Raw genomic sequence first — 14,805 nt, forward strand, 5'->3', positions numbered from 1 at the left:
CCAACCCAATTTCTTTCTCTGATAAGGTGATAGGATCTATGGATTGGGGGAGAGCAGTGGATGTGATATACCTAGACTTTAGCAAAGCTCTTAACACTATCTCCCACAATGTTCTTATTAACAAGCTACAGAAATACAGACTAGATGAACGTATCATAAGGTAGATACATAACTGGTTGGAACATCTTGCTCAATGAGTAATTAAGAATGGTATTTTTCAAAATAGAAAAGGTATCTAACTGGGAAGAGATATCAAGTGGGGCTCTCTAGGGATCTGTCCTGGATCTGGTATTTTTCAACATCATCAATGATTTTGGCAATGGGATTGAGTGCACACTTAGCAAACTTGCTGCCAAGCTGAGTAGAGTTGCAGACACTCTGGAGGGCAGGTCTAGGACCCAGAATCACCTGGATAGACTAGAGAAATAGTCCACAATCAACCAGATGAAATTCAACAAGGACAAGTGCGAAGTCCTGCACTTGTGACGGAATAATTGCATGCAAAAATACAGACTTGGGGAAGATTGGTTTGGCTGCAGTACCACAGAGAAAAACCTGAGAGTTACAGTGGTTATTCAACCATAAGCTGAATATTAGTGAATAGCATACTCTCATAAAAAAAAAAAGGCCAACACACATTGGGTTATATTAAGAGGAGTGTCACTTTAAAAAAAAAATCAAGGGAAGTGATTCTTCTGCTTTATTTAGCACTGGTGAGGTCTCACCTTGGGTATTGTGTCCAGTTTTGGGTCTCAAACTTCAAGAAGGATATGAAAAGATTGGAAATATCCAGTGAACAGCTACCAAAATGACTGGAGATCTGGAAAGCATCACTTATGAGCAGGGATCCTGGCTTTCTCTGATTTTTTTTTTTTTTAAAGACGAAACACCACTAATATATATGAGAGAGAGAGAGAGTGGTGTTTCATTTTGCTTATGGAAAATGTGGCTTTTGGGTTACTTTTTTTAGTCCAAAACTTGGGGATTTTTTTTAATTTTTTTTTTTTTTAAACAGAGAAAGCCAGGATCCCTGCTTACAAGTAAAGGTTGAAAGAACTAGGGTTATTTAGTTTGGAAGAAAGACTGAAGGGTATTTAATAACACGTCCTTAAATATCTGATGGCTAATTATAGAGAGGATGAAGATGGACTTTCCTCTGTGGCTGTAGGGGACAAGACAAGAAGCAATGGCCTCAAGTTTCAGCAAGGTAAGTGTAGGTTGGAGATTAGGAGGAACTTTCAGACTATGAGGGCAGACTGGAACAGGCTAATTCAGGTTTGTCCAACATACGGCCTGCGGGCCACCATGCAGCCTGCCAAGCCATTTTATCTGGCCCGAGGCACCTGCTCCGCGCTCCACAGCGGCAGCGGGGCAGCGGCAAGGCGGTCAGGGCCAGCCCGCAGGCCCCAGCCGGCAGTGAGGGGAGGGGAGTTGCTTACCCCCACGGGGCTGGGCTCAGTGAGCCGGGTCCTGCCACCACTGCCCCAAGGGCTGTGCAGCACGGGGCTGTCCCAGCCACACCTGATTAGACGAGCTGGGGACAGCGCGTGCAATTTCTTCTCTGGCTCCGCCCCTTGCCCCTGGTGCATGGCCAGGTGAGCTGCAGCATGGCCTGTGCCCTGCCCGCATGCATGGTTGATGGAGGCACAAGGTGAGTTCCCGTGCAGAGCTGGGGGCGCCTCGGGGCCGGCCGGGGCTGCGGGGTGCGTGGTTACCAGAGCCGGGCTGGGCAGGAGGCAGGAGGGGCCCGGCCCAGAGGCGCTCTACATCCAGCCACCTCCTTAGTGGTTCAGGTCCTGATAATGTAACCTGCACAGCTGAGGATGGGGGTCTGCATCTGGTCGCTGGCGGGGAGGCTGCACATCCAGGAGCACCCGTGCTCCTGCCCCCGCCTCCCCACCCTGACATGAGCCCATGCCCGTGCCCTGTGCTGCCAGAGCAGCCCTGCATGGGAGGCCAAGCAGTGGCTGCTGGCACTGCCAGCCCGCGCCGACCAGCCTCCCCATGGGTGCTGCGGCTCTCCGGGCCCAACTGCCTGCGCACGAGGCCCCGAGGGGGCCGCTTCTCATGTGCTGCTGGGGCCGGGAGGAGCTCGGCCAGGTCTGCACTGGCCAGCAGAAGCGGCAGCAGAGCACTGGGACGGGACGGGATGAGCCTGCACCAGTCAGTCCTGAGCGGCACATGGCTCCGCCACTGCTTCTGCTGGCCGGTGCAGACCTGGCCGGCCTCCTTCCATCCTCAGCAGCACATGGGAAGCCAGCTTCAGCTGCATGCTGCTTTTCCTGGCCCGTAGTGACCCGGTTCTGCCCAGGTGGGTCCTGCAGCACCATGTCAACCCCGGGCATGGCACTGGCAGGCCGGGCACGGCCCCCGCTGAAAAGTGTTTATTTTAGTCAAGTGTTTGGTATTATGTCATTGTTGCTTTTATATTGTTTTTATTTTGGATTTTAAACCACATTTCCAGACCCATTTCATTGTCACTTCCTGCACCTTCATTGGTGCCAAAGGTCACATGACATCACTTCCTGATGTGATACTGCTTCCTCTGAGGAATATGGCTTGCCAGCCCACTGAGCGATAAAAAGTTCATGATCCGACCCCACATTCAAAAAGGTTGGACACCTCTGGGCTAATTAGACAAGTTGTGGAATCTCCACCTTTAGAAATTTTCAAGTGTAAGTTTAACAGATGCTTGGTTGGGCAGTTTAGCCATGGATGATCCTACCTTGAGCAGAGGGGTGGATTGAATGATTTTATGAGGTCCCTTCTAGCACTATTTGAGTATAATCATACAGTGCACTTCTACCTGACCTTCTGCCTGCCTTCAGACTCAAATGGCTAACTACCTCTTTGCTCAGTAAGAGTGAAGTGTGTCATTCTAACACAATGTACGTGCTCTAAATTTTATTTATAGTCTTAGGAGAGGGGAAATATAGAGGTTCATGAGAACAAAGTATACCTAGCCTATATAAAGAGACCCACTAGAGCTCTCTCATCAAATACAGTTTACCACAGAGACACATTGGTGCGAGTGTCAAAGTTTGAAACAAGAGGCTCCTATATAGCAGCTAGTGAGTGAGAGAGGAAGGGAATTGTAAAGTTGGGCTCAAATACTCGCTGGCACTATACAGAGGTAAAGTGTATCTCCTGCACCAGCTGTCCAGTAGTAGCTGGCCTCCCTTCTCCATGACAAGCACACACAGCATACTCCCTAAAACTAAGGAAATAAACTGAAAGGGGCAGGAACGGGAAGAAGAAAGGCATTCACTATAATGTAAAAAAGGGACTTGCTTCTTGGAGGGCAAAATAAAAGTTTCAGCACAAAACCCCAACATAAAAAATAGGTTAAGTGAATTTCAGGTATTTAGCAAAGCCATGGGGGGAATTCAGGAAGATTCTGTGGCCACTTAGCAGGCTTTTGCCATTACGCTGTGTGGGGATTCGAAACAATCCTATCATCCTTCTACTTGCCATCCACCCCAAAAATATCTTTTAAGAAGGCCTGCTCCAAGATATTAAGAGGTGGATAGGTCTTTGCCTTGCACACCTGGCAAAGACAAGAGTGGAATTGAAATAGTTATAGTAAATATGAGTGGTTAATTCAAAATTGGTAAATAAACTGTGAATAGAACAAAAAAGAGCATGAGAACTTGTTTTCCTCTTCAAACACATGAATAAAAATGAGGCATGAGAAGATGAGAACTACTAGTTCTAAAATGTTGAAAGATGGTAAACAGAAACAATCACTTCCATTCATTAACTATAGAAAATGCTCCTCTCTTTTTTAAATTAGATGCTTTTAAACATAAAGCTTATTTTTTTCCTTATTTATGTAGGTCAGTTAAGGTACCTTTATTTATTAAATAAGAATAAATTAAAGCATTGCACTTGTGCATTTTAATTGAATTTCATTTTCCATATAAATACAATTTGAAAGTCATGAATAAAGATTAATTTATTTAAACAGCTATAACACAATGTACTTAGTAAGTTTTAAACTTTTTGCATTTTTACTATGCAAGAACATTTCTTATTAAATAAAGGTGTGTAGGTACAATGTGTTCTCCTGTTGGACAAAGAATACCAAATTTATTTTAAAGCCTGTATTTAGTTGCAGATTGATGTTTTGATAGTTACTAACTGATAAGGATCACCTTTATTTCAAAAACCAACTAAAAAAGTAGAAATGCCAAGCTACATTAGAATCCATTATTTGAAGTGAGTTCTCCTGCTTGATTTTTTAAAATCAGTGGTTTAAAAATAAATAAATAAATAAATCAACCCACTCTAAATTAAACCATTCTAAATAAGGGCACAATAATTTATAGAAGTCTTCAGAACCAAGAAGAACTAAGTCAGTTTCTGTCCCCTCAGTCTCTAAAACTATTTTAGTGCCAGGGCAGTACATTCAGTAACAATATCAAAAGGCAAACCTTCAGAGTGATATTGACTGATCGTTGTATTATAAAGTGCCTATAACACTGACATTTTTAAAAAATGCAAATGTAGGTCACCGGTATCTTTTAGGAAGGATAATGAGACAAGGAATCAGCTTCAGCTTAATTTGGTTATATAGTGAAACTCCATTTAGTTTTATAGTAAAGTAGTCACTTTTACACATGCTCCAGGGCTGGGGAGTGGGGCAGGATGCTGTAATTAGAGCAGCTCCAAGAGCTTAAAAATGGTGGAGTTTAAAAATATCTACCCAAAATATCCTATTCTGGAATTGCATAGGAAACAATTCTGAACTTCAGGGTGCCTATGCACAAGCACTGAGGATGCTCCGACGTGTGCACCTGCCACCATTTTTTAAGCATGGGGATGATGATACAAGAGACGCAGAAGGCTGCTGGAGCATGCTAATTGCCACACTCCAACAGACTCTATTAATCCAGCATGTCAGAGCATCCTCAGTGTTCGTGTATAGGCACCCTGAAGTTCAGAATTGTTTCCTATGGAATTCCAGAATAGGATGTTTTGGGTAGATATTTTCTACCAGATCAACAACATAGTTAAGAGAGATAGCTTTTAAAAGTTCCTTGGACTGTAGTGAGACTATTCATTTGCTTCCAGATAAGAACATGCTTAAGGGCTGTGTGTTCAGTCTCAGTATAGTAACACTCACTTTACAAAAGTTCTTCCTTGGAAAAGAATAACTTACTTTTAAAAGGACCCAAACATATCCTATTTTTGTTTTAAAAGAAAAAGGTTTTATTTCGTCACTTGCTGCAACTTCTTTGTTCTATTGTTAGGAAATTGTATGGTAGTTAATCCAATTTGAAATTGGGTTTTTTTAAATCCTTTTTAAGAAAATTGGATTTTATCTCAACTTGGCACTCTACAGAAACAAAGATACCTTAATATATCTATTTCAGGGTATAATCACATTTGTCACTACTTATTTATATCATATCCCCTGAGGTATAAAACAGAAAAAAGTAAACTTTTATGATTAATATAGTTGATTCATAGTGAATTGCATGAATTTAGATCTTGCCTAACAAGGAAAGCAACTAGTTGTTTGTAATTAATAGAAACTCAAGTTTGTTAATGACAGCTGTATTTGAAAGGTCAGCTCTCCTGAATTATGGAGAGTATTTGTACCAGCCTTGCTCCCAGAACATAATGGTTGTGTGTTGTTATGGGAAATCAACTGGCTAGTTAACACAAGAATTTGTGCAAATGCCAACTACAGATGAACCTGCCTATTTGGTGAATAGTTGACTTTAAATGCAACTGCTCCTCCATTCTCAATTCCTACCTGGATGAACTGCCCTCTCTGGGGGTAACAGGCAATTTTGTTTCAATCATAGCTCTCACCCAGACCTCTTCCTGAGCACGAACTGGGAGCTGAGCTTCATTCTGCTTGCTGTGTTTGAGATGAGGTTTATATGCGACTAGAAATTGAAATGAGGATGAAATATAATTTTCCCAAGAGAAGGTCAACAAAGGTCCCACTTTTTAAAAGCAAAATCCTCTATCCTAATCCAATGTCAAGTCAGTTTTTCCCCCCTTTTTCTTCATGATTCTGACTAGCCACCTGTGTTATAGCCAACTTTACCCGAGTAGACAAAATGTTTACAAGATACCTTCATTTGAAGGTAGCACTCTAAATGAACTGCTACACTATTTTTTCCCTTTTGATAATCTGAGCATGGTCCTCTTCCATGTGTTTAAAGGGAAAAAGTCTCAAGAACCATGGAAGCCAGGGTAAGTGGGTTTTCTACAGGTGAGGTACAGAGTGTTAATGGCATAATAATTCTGTACCTCCAATTACAAGTTAGGATTCTATATGTTCCCTTTGTAAGGGTTTTTTTTGGAGGATCCCAATAGTTTATGAACTAGCCTTCCCCACACTTGTTCATTACACAAGCATGTGTCTTTTAGACTTCCCATTAATTCTTTCCAGAATCTTTCCATTAATCCTTAACATGTACTGCAGAGTTCTGCACAACAATAGCTTTGAGGGGTGTTTTGGGGATCATTATTTAAAAGATATTTTAGCAGCACACTAGTGTCCAATATTTGTTTACAGTTTCCTAATTATGAAATAAAATTACATTGAAGTTTTTATGACTGACTAAAATTTCACACAGAAGCTACCACATGGGAGAGACCTTAAAAAAACAATAATTTTAGCTTGTTCACATTATGTTGTTCCTGGTATTATCACTTTAAATTAATATAAAAACAAAATTCTTTGCTGACTCCCTTCAACTTCAGTTCATTTGTATCCAATATTACCCGACTACAAATTTGATTCCTTAACTTAGAAGCATTCATAATTCAATTCAGTTTTATTTCAACAATGGAATAAGGCCACCAAGCCTTAGGGGCATATTTGGTGGGGTATGATCAGGGACAGTGTCCCCTGAGCTGAAGCGATGTCCTTGTGATGACCAGTGTCCCCTGAGCTAAAGCGATGTCCTCTCCCAGGGAGAAAGAAGTATTTACTACAGGAAATTAATTTTGTTAAGAAAATATTTACCATACTTTTATATCACACACACATTTCCCAAAAAAATCCCCAAATTGGAATGTGGGTCTTGAGCAAGGAAGGCGACTTTCTTCCCAGAATAGAAGCATGGAGATACTGTAAGATAGCTGCCACTTCTTTTCTTTCTCTTCTATCCTGCATGAAGAAAAAGGCAAAGTCCAGCAGGGACAGATCTGAGGCAGAGCAGTGGTGCAGTCACACCCCACTTTGGTTCCTGCTCCACCCAAAATTTAAAACCAGCTGCCTGGCAACAGCAGTGGCACCTCTATTCAGTCAGCACTCTGGAAGTCAATTGACTTCATATCTTATTATGACCAACCCAATTCCTACTAATAGCTCTCAACTCCACCCTCTTTCCTTTTTAATGGTCTTGATGTTCTACTAATCAAGCTATCCTTTTTCTAGCAATTTTCCTGCCTGTGGCTGTATTTACATGTGTGCTTTACTGCAGATCAAACTTTTTTGCTGCAGAGTAAAGCATCCCTGTCTACATATGCGATGTTATTAGGCTTCAGTAAACTAATTAACACTGCCATAAAATAGTAGTCAGGGACAATACTATCTTATAGCAGAGTAATTAACTGGGATTAAATGCATATGTGAATGTTGACTGTGGGCATAAATTGTGCCCAGTCAGCAGGGGGCCAGGGTCCTGCCTGCTGCCTAGCCACATGGCTCTGCACTTTCAGCATCCTCATACCCCAGCCAGCCCCTCTGCCACCCGATGCTGCCACTCAGAACCCAGGGCCAAACAGCAGTAGCCCTGGTATAAACTGCTCTGCCCCAGCTCAATTGCTGTTGTCCCAGGCACAGCATCTACACATGTGCCCAGGAGTAGTTTACTCTCTAACCACTTCAGAGTTTATTGCTTCAAATTAATTGCATGTCTAGATGCAGCTTGGGGCTACTCCTGGTCTCTCTCTCTTCCTATTTCCCAGCCATGCAGACTGTTTCTAGCTCTTTTCAAAATCCTAGATTTGCCCAGTCTTCAGCAACAGCTACTGTTTCAGCTTTTGGCTGAGCAGCCAAAAGCAGCTGAGGGAATTGTATGCAAGGAAATACAGGTATTATCTTTCCTTCATGCTGAACAAAATGGTATTTTTAACAAAGGCATAAGTAGTCTTTTTAATCTACATTTTGCAGCCTTTACTATTGGCAAGTAGTAGCTGTACATTAATAACAAGTAGTGAATGGATTAGGGATTGGAGCTCAGATTACTTCAATTCTATTCTTGCTCTGCTACAGGCCTGCTGTGCGATTTTAGGCAGGACATTTGACCTTTCTGCATCTCAGTTTTCCCATCTGTAAAATAAGAATAATAATACTGGCAGCCTTTTCTGTAATGCATTTTGAAATCCTGAAAAGAAAAGGACTATACAAGAGCTAGATATCATTTACTGCATAGTGGATGTGTCTACATATGCAATTGGGGTGACTGAATAATCTCCAATGCAATTTGAGCCAGAGTAAACTAATCTCAACATCACCCCCTACACATGCATTTAAGTGCAATAATTTACTCTGCTGTTGGATACTACCCATGTCTGACAGGACTGTTTCATGGCACTGTAAATTAGGTTACACAGGCCCAATTGCTGTGAACATGTAGACGGTGACACTACTGTGCAGTAAAGTGTGCGTGTAGAAGCAAAGAGTGCTTAAACTCAGACTCATGTTATATACATGGGATAAAAGCCAGTACCTAATTACACATTAGCTTGACTTATCTTAGTAACAAATAAACACGTGCAGATACCTATAAGTTTTCCACTCCATCTGAAGTGGTTCCTAAAATATTATTTCAAAGGGTAAAGATCTAATTTGCATGAATGATGGAAATTCTGGTCATCCTCCATCCATCCCTGATAATCTAATAAACCCAGTGAATGAAGTAGGCTGGGAGTTTATAGTATATTAACTGCTGTAATGTAACTGTCCATGGATATGCTCATACCCTTGTCTCTCTACCTTGCACTTCCACAGGCAGTTACCCTAAACTAACTAATGCAGGCAGTTACCCTAAACAAATTAAATGTAATTGCAGAGCCGGTGGCTATCATCTTTGAAAACTCATGGTGATCAGGAGAGGTCTTGGATGACTCGAAAAGGGCAAACATAGTGCCCATATTTAAGAAAGGAAAAAAGGAGAATCCAGGGAACTACAGACCAGTCAGCCTCACCCTAGTCCCTGGAAAAATCATGGAGCAGATCCTCAAGGAATCCATTTCTAAGCACTTGGAGGAGAAGAGGGTGATTAGAAACAGGCAGCATTGACTCACCAAAGGGCAAGTTATGCCTGACCAACCAGATTGCCTTCTGTGATGAGACGACTGGCTCTGGCCCTTGTTGCCAAGAAGGCTAATGGCATACTGGGCTGCACCAGTAGGTGTATTGCCAACAGGTCAAGGAAAGTGATTCTTCCCCTCTGTTCAGCACTGGTGAGGCCACCTCTGGAGAACTGTGTTCAGTGTTGGACCCGCCCACTACAGAAAAGATATGGACAAATTGGAGAGTCCAGCGGAGGGTGACAAAAGTGGTAAGGGGCTAGGGGACATGACTTATTAGGAAAGACTGGGGGAACTGGGCTTATTTAGTCTAGAGAGGAGGAGACTAAGAGCAGACTTAATAGTAGCCTTCAATTACCTGAAGGGGGATTCAAAGAGGACAGAGCTAGACTGTTCTTAGTGGTGGCAGATGACAGAACAAGGAGCAATGGTCTCAGGTTGCAGCAAGGGAAGCTTAGGTTACATATTAGGAAAAAACTTTCATGAGGGTAGTAAAGCACTGGAAGAGGTTAGCCAGAGAGGTTGTGGACTCTCCATCCTTGGAAGTTTTCAAAACCTGGCTAGACAAAGTTTTGGTTGGGATGATCTAGTTGGGGATGGTCCTGCTTTGAGATGATGACCTCTTGAGGTCCCTTCCAAACATAACTTTCTATGATTCTGTGCACTATAAATTCACACTGTGGTTCATCTTGTAGTAATTTGCTTGTATAGTCATAGCTAAAGTCACATGCTTTAAAGTTACAAAAATCCAGTTCTGTTTTTTCCTGTGTACCCTTAACTCTGTCCTTTATATTTGCATCATATGAGGCATGATTCCTGTTAAAAAATAATTAAATAATGCAGTTAGAGACTGTGGGACAGTATACATGAGTAAGTGGGCTGAATTAAGATTTCATTGGTGACTTCAAATCACTATTTCCTAACTTTTGAGTGATTAACTTTGAGACATAAACATGGTTTTTAAATGTGCAAAAAAGTAACTTTTGTTATATTCACTTGCAACAACACGTATCTTCAAATGTGCATCAGTCAGGCTTTGAACTCCAAACCTTTAGCACAGTAGTTCTCAGCCTTTTTAGTCTCCATGCACCACTCCATAATTTTTGTGAGTTGAGCAGCAACCCATTTCAAAATCCTTTTCAAAATCCTCCTCTTACAACCCATTTCAAAATCCTCCTTCTTACAGTTTTTACATTCTTGCAGAGAGTACAGGCAGTGGGGGCAGGAAGCAGCCAGGCAGAGAGAGCCTGAACCTGTCCTTATTTGCTTATCTCTTCACACCTAAAGCCTGAGCCTGCCTTTAGTTGCTTATCTCCTCACACTTCCTGCGTCACCCTTCAAAGGATGTCCAGATACCCCAAGGTGCCCCCGACAATCTGGTTGAGAATCACTGCTTTAGCAGCATAGGACAGAATGCTTCTACATCACTTACAAGACTAACTACATTAGCTGGAAACAGAAGACCAAAGGCTCAAATGTGCTGTTGAATTGAGGTTATGGGACAAAAGCCTACCTTTCCTTCCATGCCCAACAAACATAACGGGGGAAGCCCCATTGCTATGTAGCACCTTCAGAAAAGGAAATAGGCTGCTGTAAGTCTCAAATCTCCCCTCTCTGACCACTGCCTCAGGAGCATGGGCCCAGTCAGGGATCAAGGGAGCTCATTTCTCTTCCAACTTCCCTTTTCTGATCTTGCTATTTACTGTCCTCTCTGAAGCATTCCCCAGTACAGCAACTGGAATCTGGACTAGGAATTTGCATACTCAGTTCCCTTCAAGGTCATATAACCACACAGTGACACTACAGTTTCTAGATTTATTTTCCTCCTACAATGGCCCAGATATGGTTCAGAAAACTTTGTCTGCTTCTCCTATTGCCACTGACAGGAGCAAAACCTTTGGGATACATCACTATTGCATCAGGTGGACAGGCAGTGGATGGAAACTAAATGGTTTTAGGAACTGTAGGGACATTACTGAGGCTCTGAGAAAGGAACTGTAAAATACAACTGAAAGTTAGCTCTCCTGAAGCATTGTTCTGCAACAAGGAGAGTCAAATTCTTAAGATGATGTGCAACCATTTCACTCCACCTACCTTTGCTATAAGCTCTGATCCCCAGCAAGGACCCAGGACAAAAATCAGTCTGCAAAGAAGTATTGTTTAAAGGAAATTCCTTAATCATAAATGCATTTTCTGATACCCACAAGTGCCTGTGCTTCAGTTTTCTTCCTACAAAGATCTTACACAAATAAACTAGATTTCCTTGGCATTTGGAACACCAAGTCAAAAAGAGTCTTCCCTTCCTGCGGATAAGCAAAGTTCAAAATTAAAAAAAAAAAAAAAATTGTTTCTACCCTGGGCTTGATAGTCTTTCTAGCTCCCTAGAGAGAATTACAGGTGGGCAATACAGATGTGATTTGGAGAAATCCAGTGCCAGACTCCAGCTGCATTCCATTATTAACAAACATGACAAAAGCCTGTTCCTTTATCTATCAAATGGACTTCCTTATAGTTTAAGACTGTGTATATTTTCTTTGAATAAGCTAGAATCTTTAACTATGACTGCTTTAGTCTACAAAGGAATAAGAACTCAGTCTTGCTCTCACTGAAATCTAAGCATATCATATGAAACCATTCATAAAACGCACCAAATAAATCTTTAAACATATTCATGGGGAACTCTGCTGGCTCCAGCAAAGTCTCCATTATATTATTGCCTCACTCTGGCCCTCAGTAAACTTCATTCCTCCTTTCTTTTGCCTCTTACATGTCTCAATCTTTACCACCACCACTGGCAAGTGTATACTACAACCTGAGGTGTAGTGAGCTCTTTCATCACCAGGGGCAGAGGTAGGGGTTGGTGGTTGGGAGAGGGGAATTATGCTGACCACTGGAAAGCAGGAGGCAGGACAAAAGGGGAGGGGTAAAGGAGTCTTCCCTGCCTGGCTCTCCTCACTCCAGCAGCAGCTGCTATTGCTGTTGAGGCAACATGGGTTTGGACTGCTGCCACTAGGGGACAGGCAATGGTTAAGGCCTCACAGGAGCCACTCTTGCTTGGTGCCTTGTTCACTCTCCACCTCCCTCCAGACAAAGGACTTTGCCTCCTGTGGATAAGCCTCCTGGGGGCAGTGTCATTCCACACCCTGTCTCCCCCACAAATACAGTATTGGGCATGCCAGCTGTGCCTGCCTACCTCCTACAGCCAGGTAGCCCAGGGCTGCCCTGCCTTAGTAAAGATTCCTGGGGGCAGGAGGCAAAACTGAAGCGCCCTCCCCAGTCAGCGCCTGGATGCTGCCCACTGCCTACCACCGTTACTCTATTGATAGCAACTGGAAAGTGTCACAGTAGCACATGTAGACATACCCAAACTAGCATGGGCTTCACCAGGGATCGTATCACAATATCAGCTAGGACAGGAAACATGCTGTTTCTCTAGGGCAACATCTCAACATGAGTATCAAACATCAAAACTTCAGTTTTTCACCCCAAAAATCAACTGGTATGGAAGATATGTGACAGAGCAGCTCTGCTGTGCATTCAGTGAACAGGCAGTTTCATTCTGCACCTAGCTGAAGTTTCCAAGTGTACTCACATGCAGAAAGAAATGCAAGAACTCTAGAACTCTTGGTTCAGAGATGATACCTTTTATTACACCAACTAAGAAATTTCAAAAAAAAAAAAAAAAAAAAAAAAAAAAAAAAAAAAAAAAAATAGATCTAGATATATTTCTGAAAGCTTTTGGGCTCACATGCCCTTCATCAGGCTCAGGGGAAAATAAAGATGGTAAAAAGTCCCCATAGGTAGGCAATTAACTTCAATTTTGCACATAGGAAGTTGAAGATGGTAGTCTGTTCCCCTAGACAGGGGCCGCACACAGGGGTGAGGCAAGCCCATAAGGCCAGAGGCAGAGCGGCAGCACAGTGGGGCACTGGGTGGAGGCGCTCCATGTCCTAGTCATTCATGGCTCCCAGCTAACATATCCCCCCCATAACACGCAATTTGCAAGTTTGAAATAAATATATGATAAATTACATACTTATGATACATACTGTCTCACATATTAATCTCTTATTTACCAAACTAACTATAGCCAGCTCTCTCAGCTTTTCCTCATGACTTTCATTCTAATCCCTTTATCATCTTGTCGCTCATCTCTCAATCATCCTCAGCTTCTCTACATCTTTCCCAGAACTGAGGCCTATATAGCACTATACTATCACTTCCCATGTCTTGAACACAATGCTTTGCTAATGCAGCCCAAAAGTGGAGTTGGTTTTTGTTTGTTTGTATTTCTTTTCAACTGTATTATACTGCTGACTCATACTGGGTGCATCTACATGATATGCTATTGCACAGTCATTACTGTGCATTTATTTAGTACTTGTATTAGCAAGTACTAAATAAATGCACAGTAACTGGAGGAGTGTTGTGCAGGACCCACAGCTGACAGTGCTGCCACCACTGCAAGCCTTGTCTGCTGTGGGGCTGGCTGCAGGTGGTCCAATCCTCAGTTGATGGGCTCCCAGCCACAGGGGAGCACTTGGCCACGTTTTCAATTAATGGTGCGATTAGAACAAGTTACCAAGTTATTACACAATTTTTGTGGAATAACTTTGTAGCTTATTGCTTGCTTTACCAGGGCATTAATTGGTTGAGTGTGTAGCTGGGTCACAATTTAAAGCACAATTACCTGTTAATCATGCCTTAAGTGTAACATGTATATGGAGCCTAACTATCTACAATCCCTCCTAATGGTCTCATCTGAAAACTTGATCAGGAAACTCTTTACTCTTGCATCCAAATCATTAATAATAATCAATAAAAATAACACCAGATGCAGACAAGCTGAACTCTCTTACGAGATTATCCATGTGGAACCCCACATGAAAACTCCTGCCATTCTCACATTGATCCATTTATAGCTCCTCTTTGCTTGTAGTTATTCCACTAATTATGTAGGATAGCTAGAATTACTGTCAGATAGATACATATTTCCAGTTTGTTTACAAGACATCATGTATAAAAAGCCTTACTAAAGTCCAAGTATATTATGTCCACTGCATTCCCTTCAGACATCAGGCTAGTTATTCTGTCAACAAATAATATCAAGTTGATTTAGCATGATTTGTTTCTAACAAATTCATGTTGGCTGCTGGTGATCACCCTTTCCTCCTGTGGGCATATACAAATGGATTCTTTTATAATTTGCTCCAATATTTTCCAGGTATTGAAGTTGGCCAACTTCAATCTTACAATTTTATTTGCTTCTAACACACAGTTATTTAATTGGTCTGACAAACTGTCTGGGTTGAAATTTTCTAACTTGGCTGCCTGCTGCAGGCTGAAATATTTATTTTTTAAATGTTGTCAAAATGGTTCCTCTGCCTCAAAGAACATGATCAAGTACCAAAGGGGGGAAAAAAGAGCGCACACAAAAAAAAACCCAACAAAAAACAAAAACCCCTTGTGTTTTTAAACATTGGATGGGGAATCCAAATTGGGAAGGGTGGGGGATATTTCTGT

At 42.1% G+C, this 14,805-nt stretch overlaps 1 protein-coding gene across 2 annotated transcripts in view; it reads right to left on the reverse strand.

Moving 5' to 3' along the window:
- Positions 1-8,039: 8,039 nt before the first annotated feature.
- LOC106723102 (integrin beta-like protein 1) overlaps positions 8,040-14,805 on the reverse strand; it is a 26,248-nt gene continuing 19,482 nt past the window's right edge. For both annotated transcript variants that reach the window (XR_003092152.1, XR_003092153.1), the window contains one exon: positions 8,040-8,299. The gene's annotated coding sequence lies outside the window, so the exon portion shown is untranslated. The remainder of the gene's footprint in view (positions 8,300-14,805) is intronic.

The sequence above is a fragment of the Alligator sinensis genome, unplaced genomic scaffold, assembly GCF_000455745.1.
Source record: "Alligator sinensis unplaced genomic scaffold, ASM45574v1 scaffold1095_1, whole genome shotgun sequence".
Lineage (NCBI taxonomy): Eukaryota > Metazoa > Chordata > Crocodylia > Alligatoridae > Alligator > Alligator sinensis.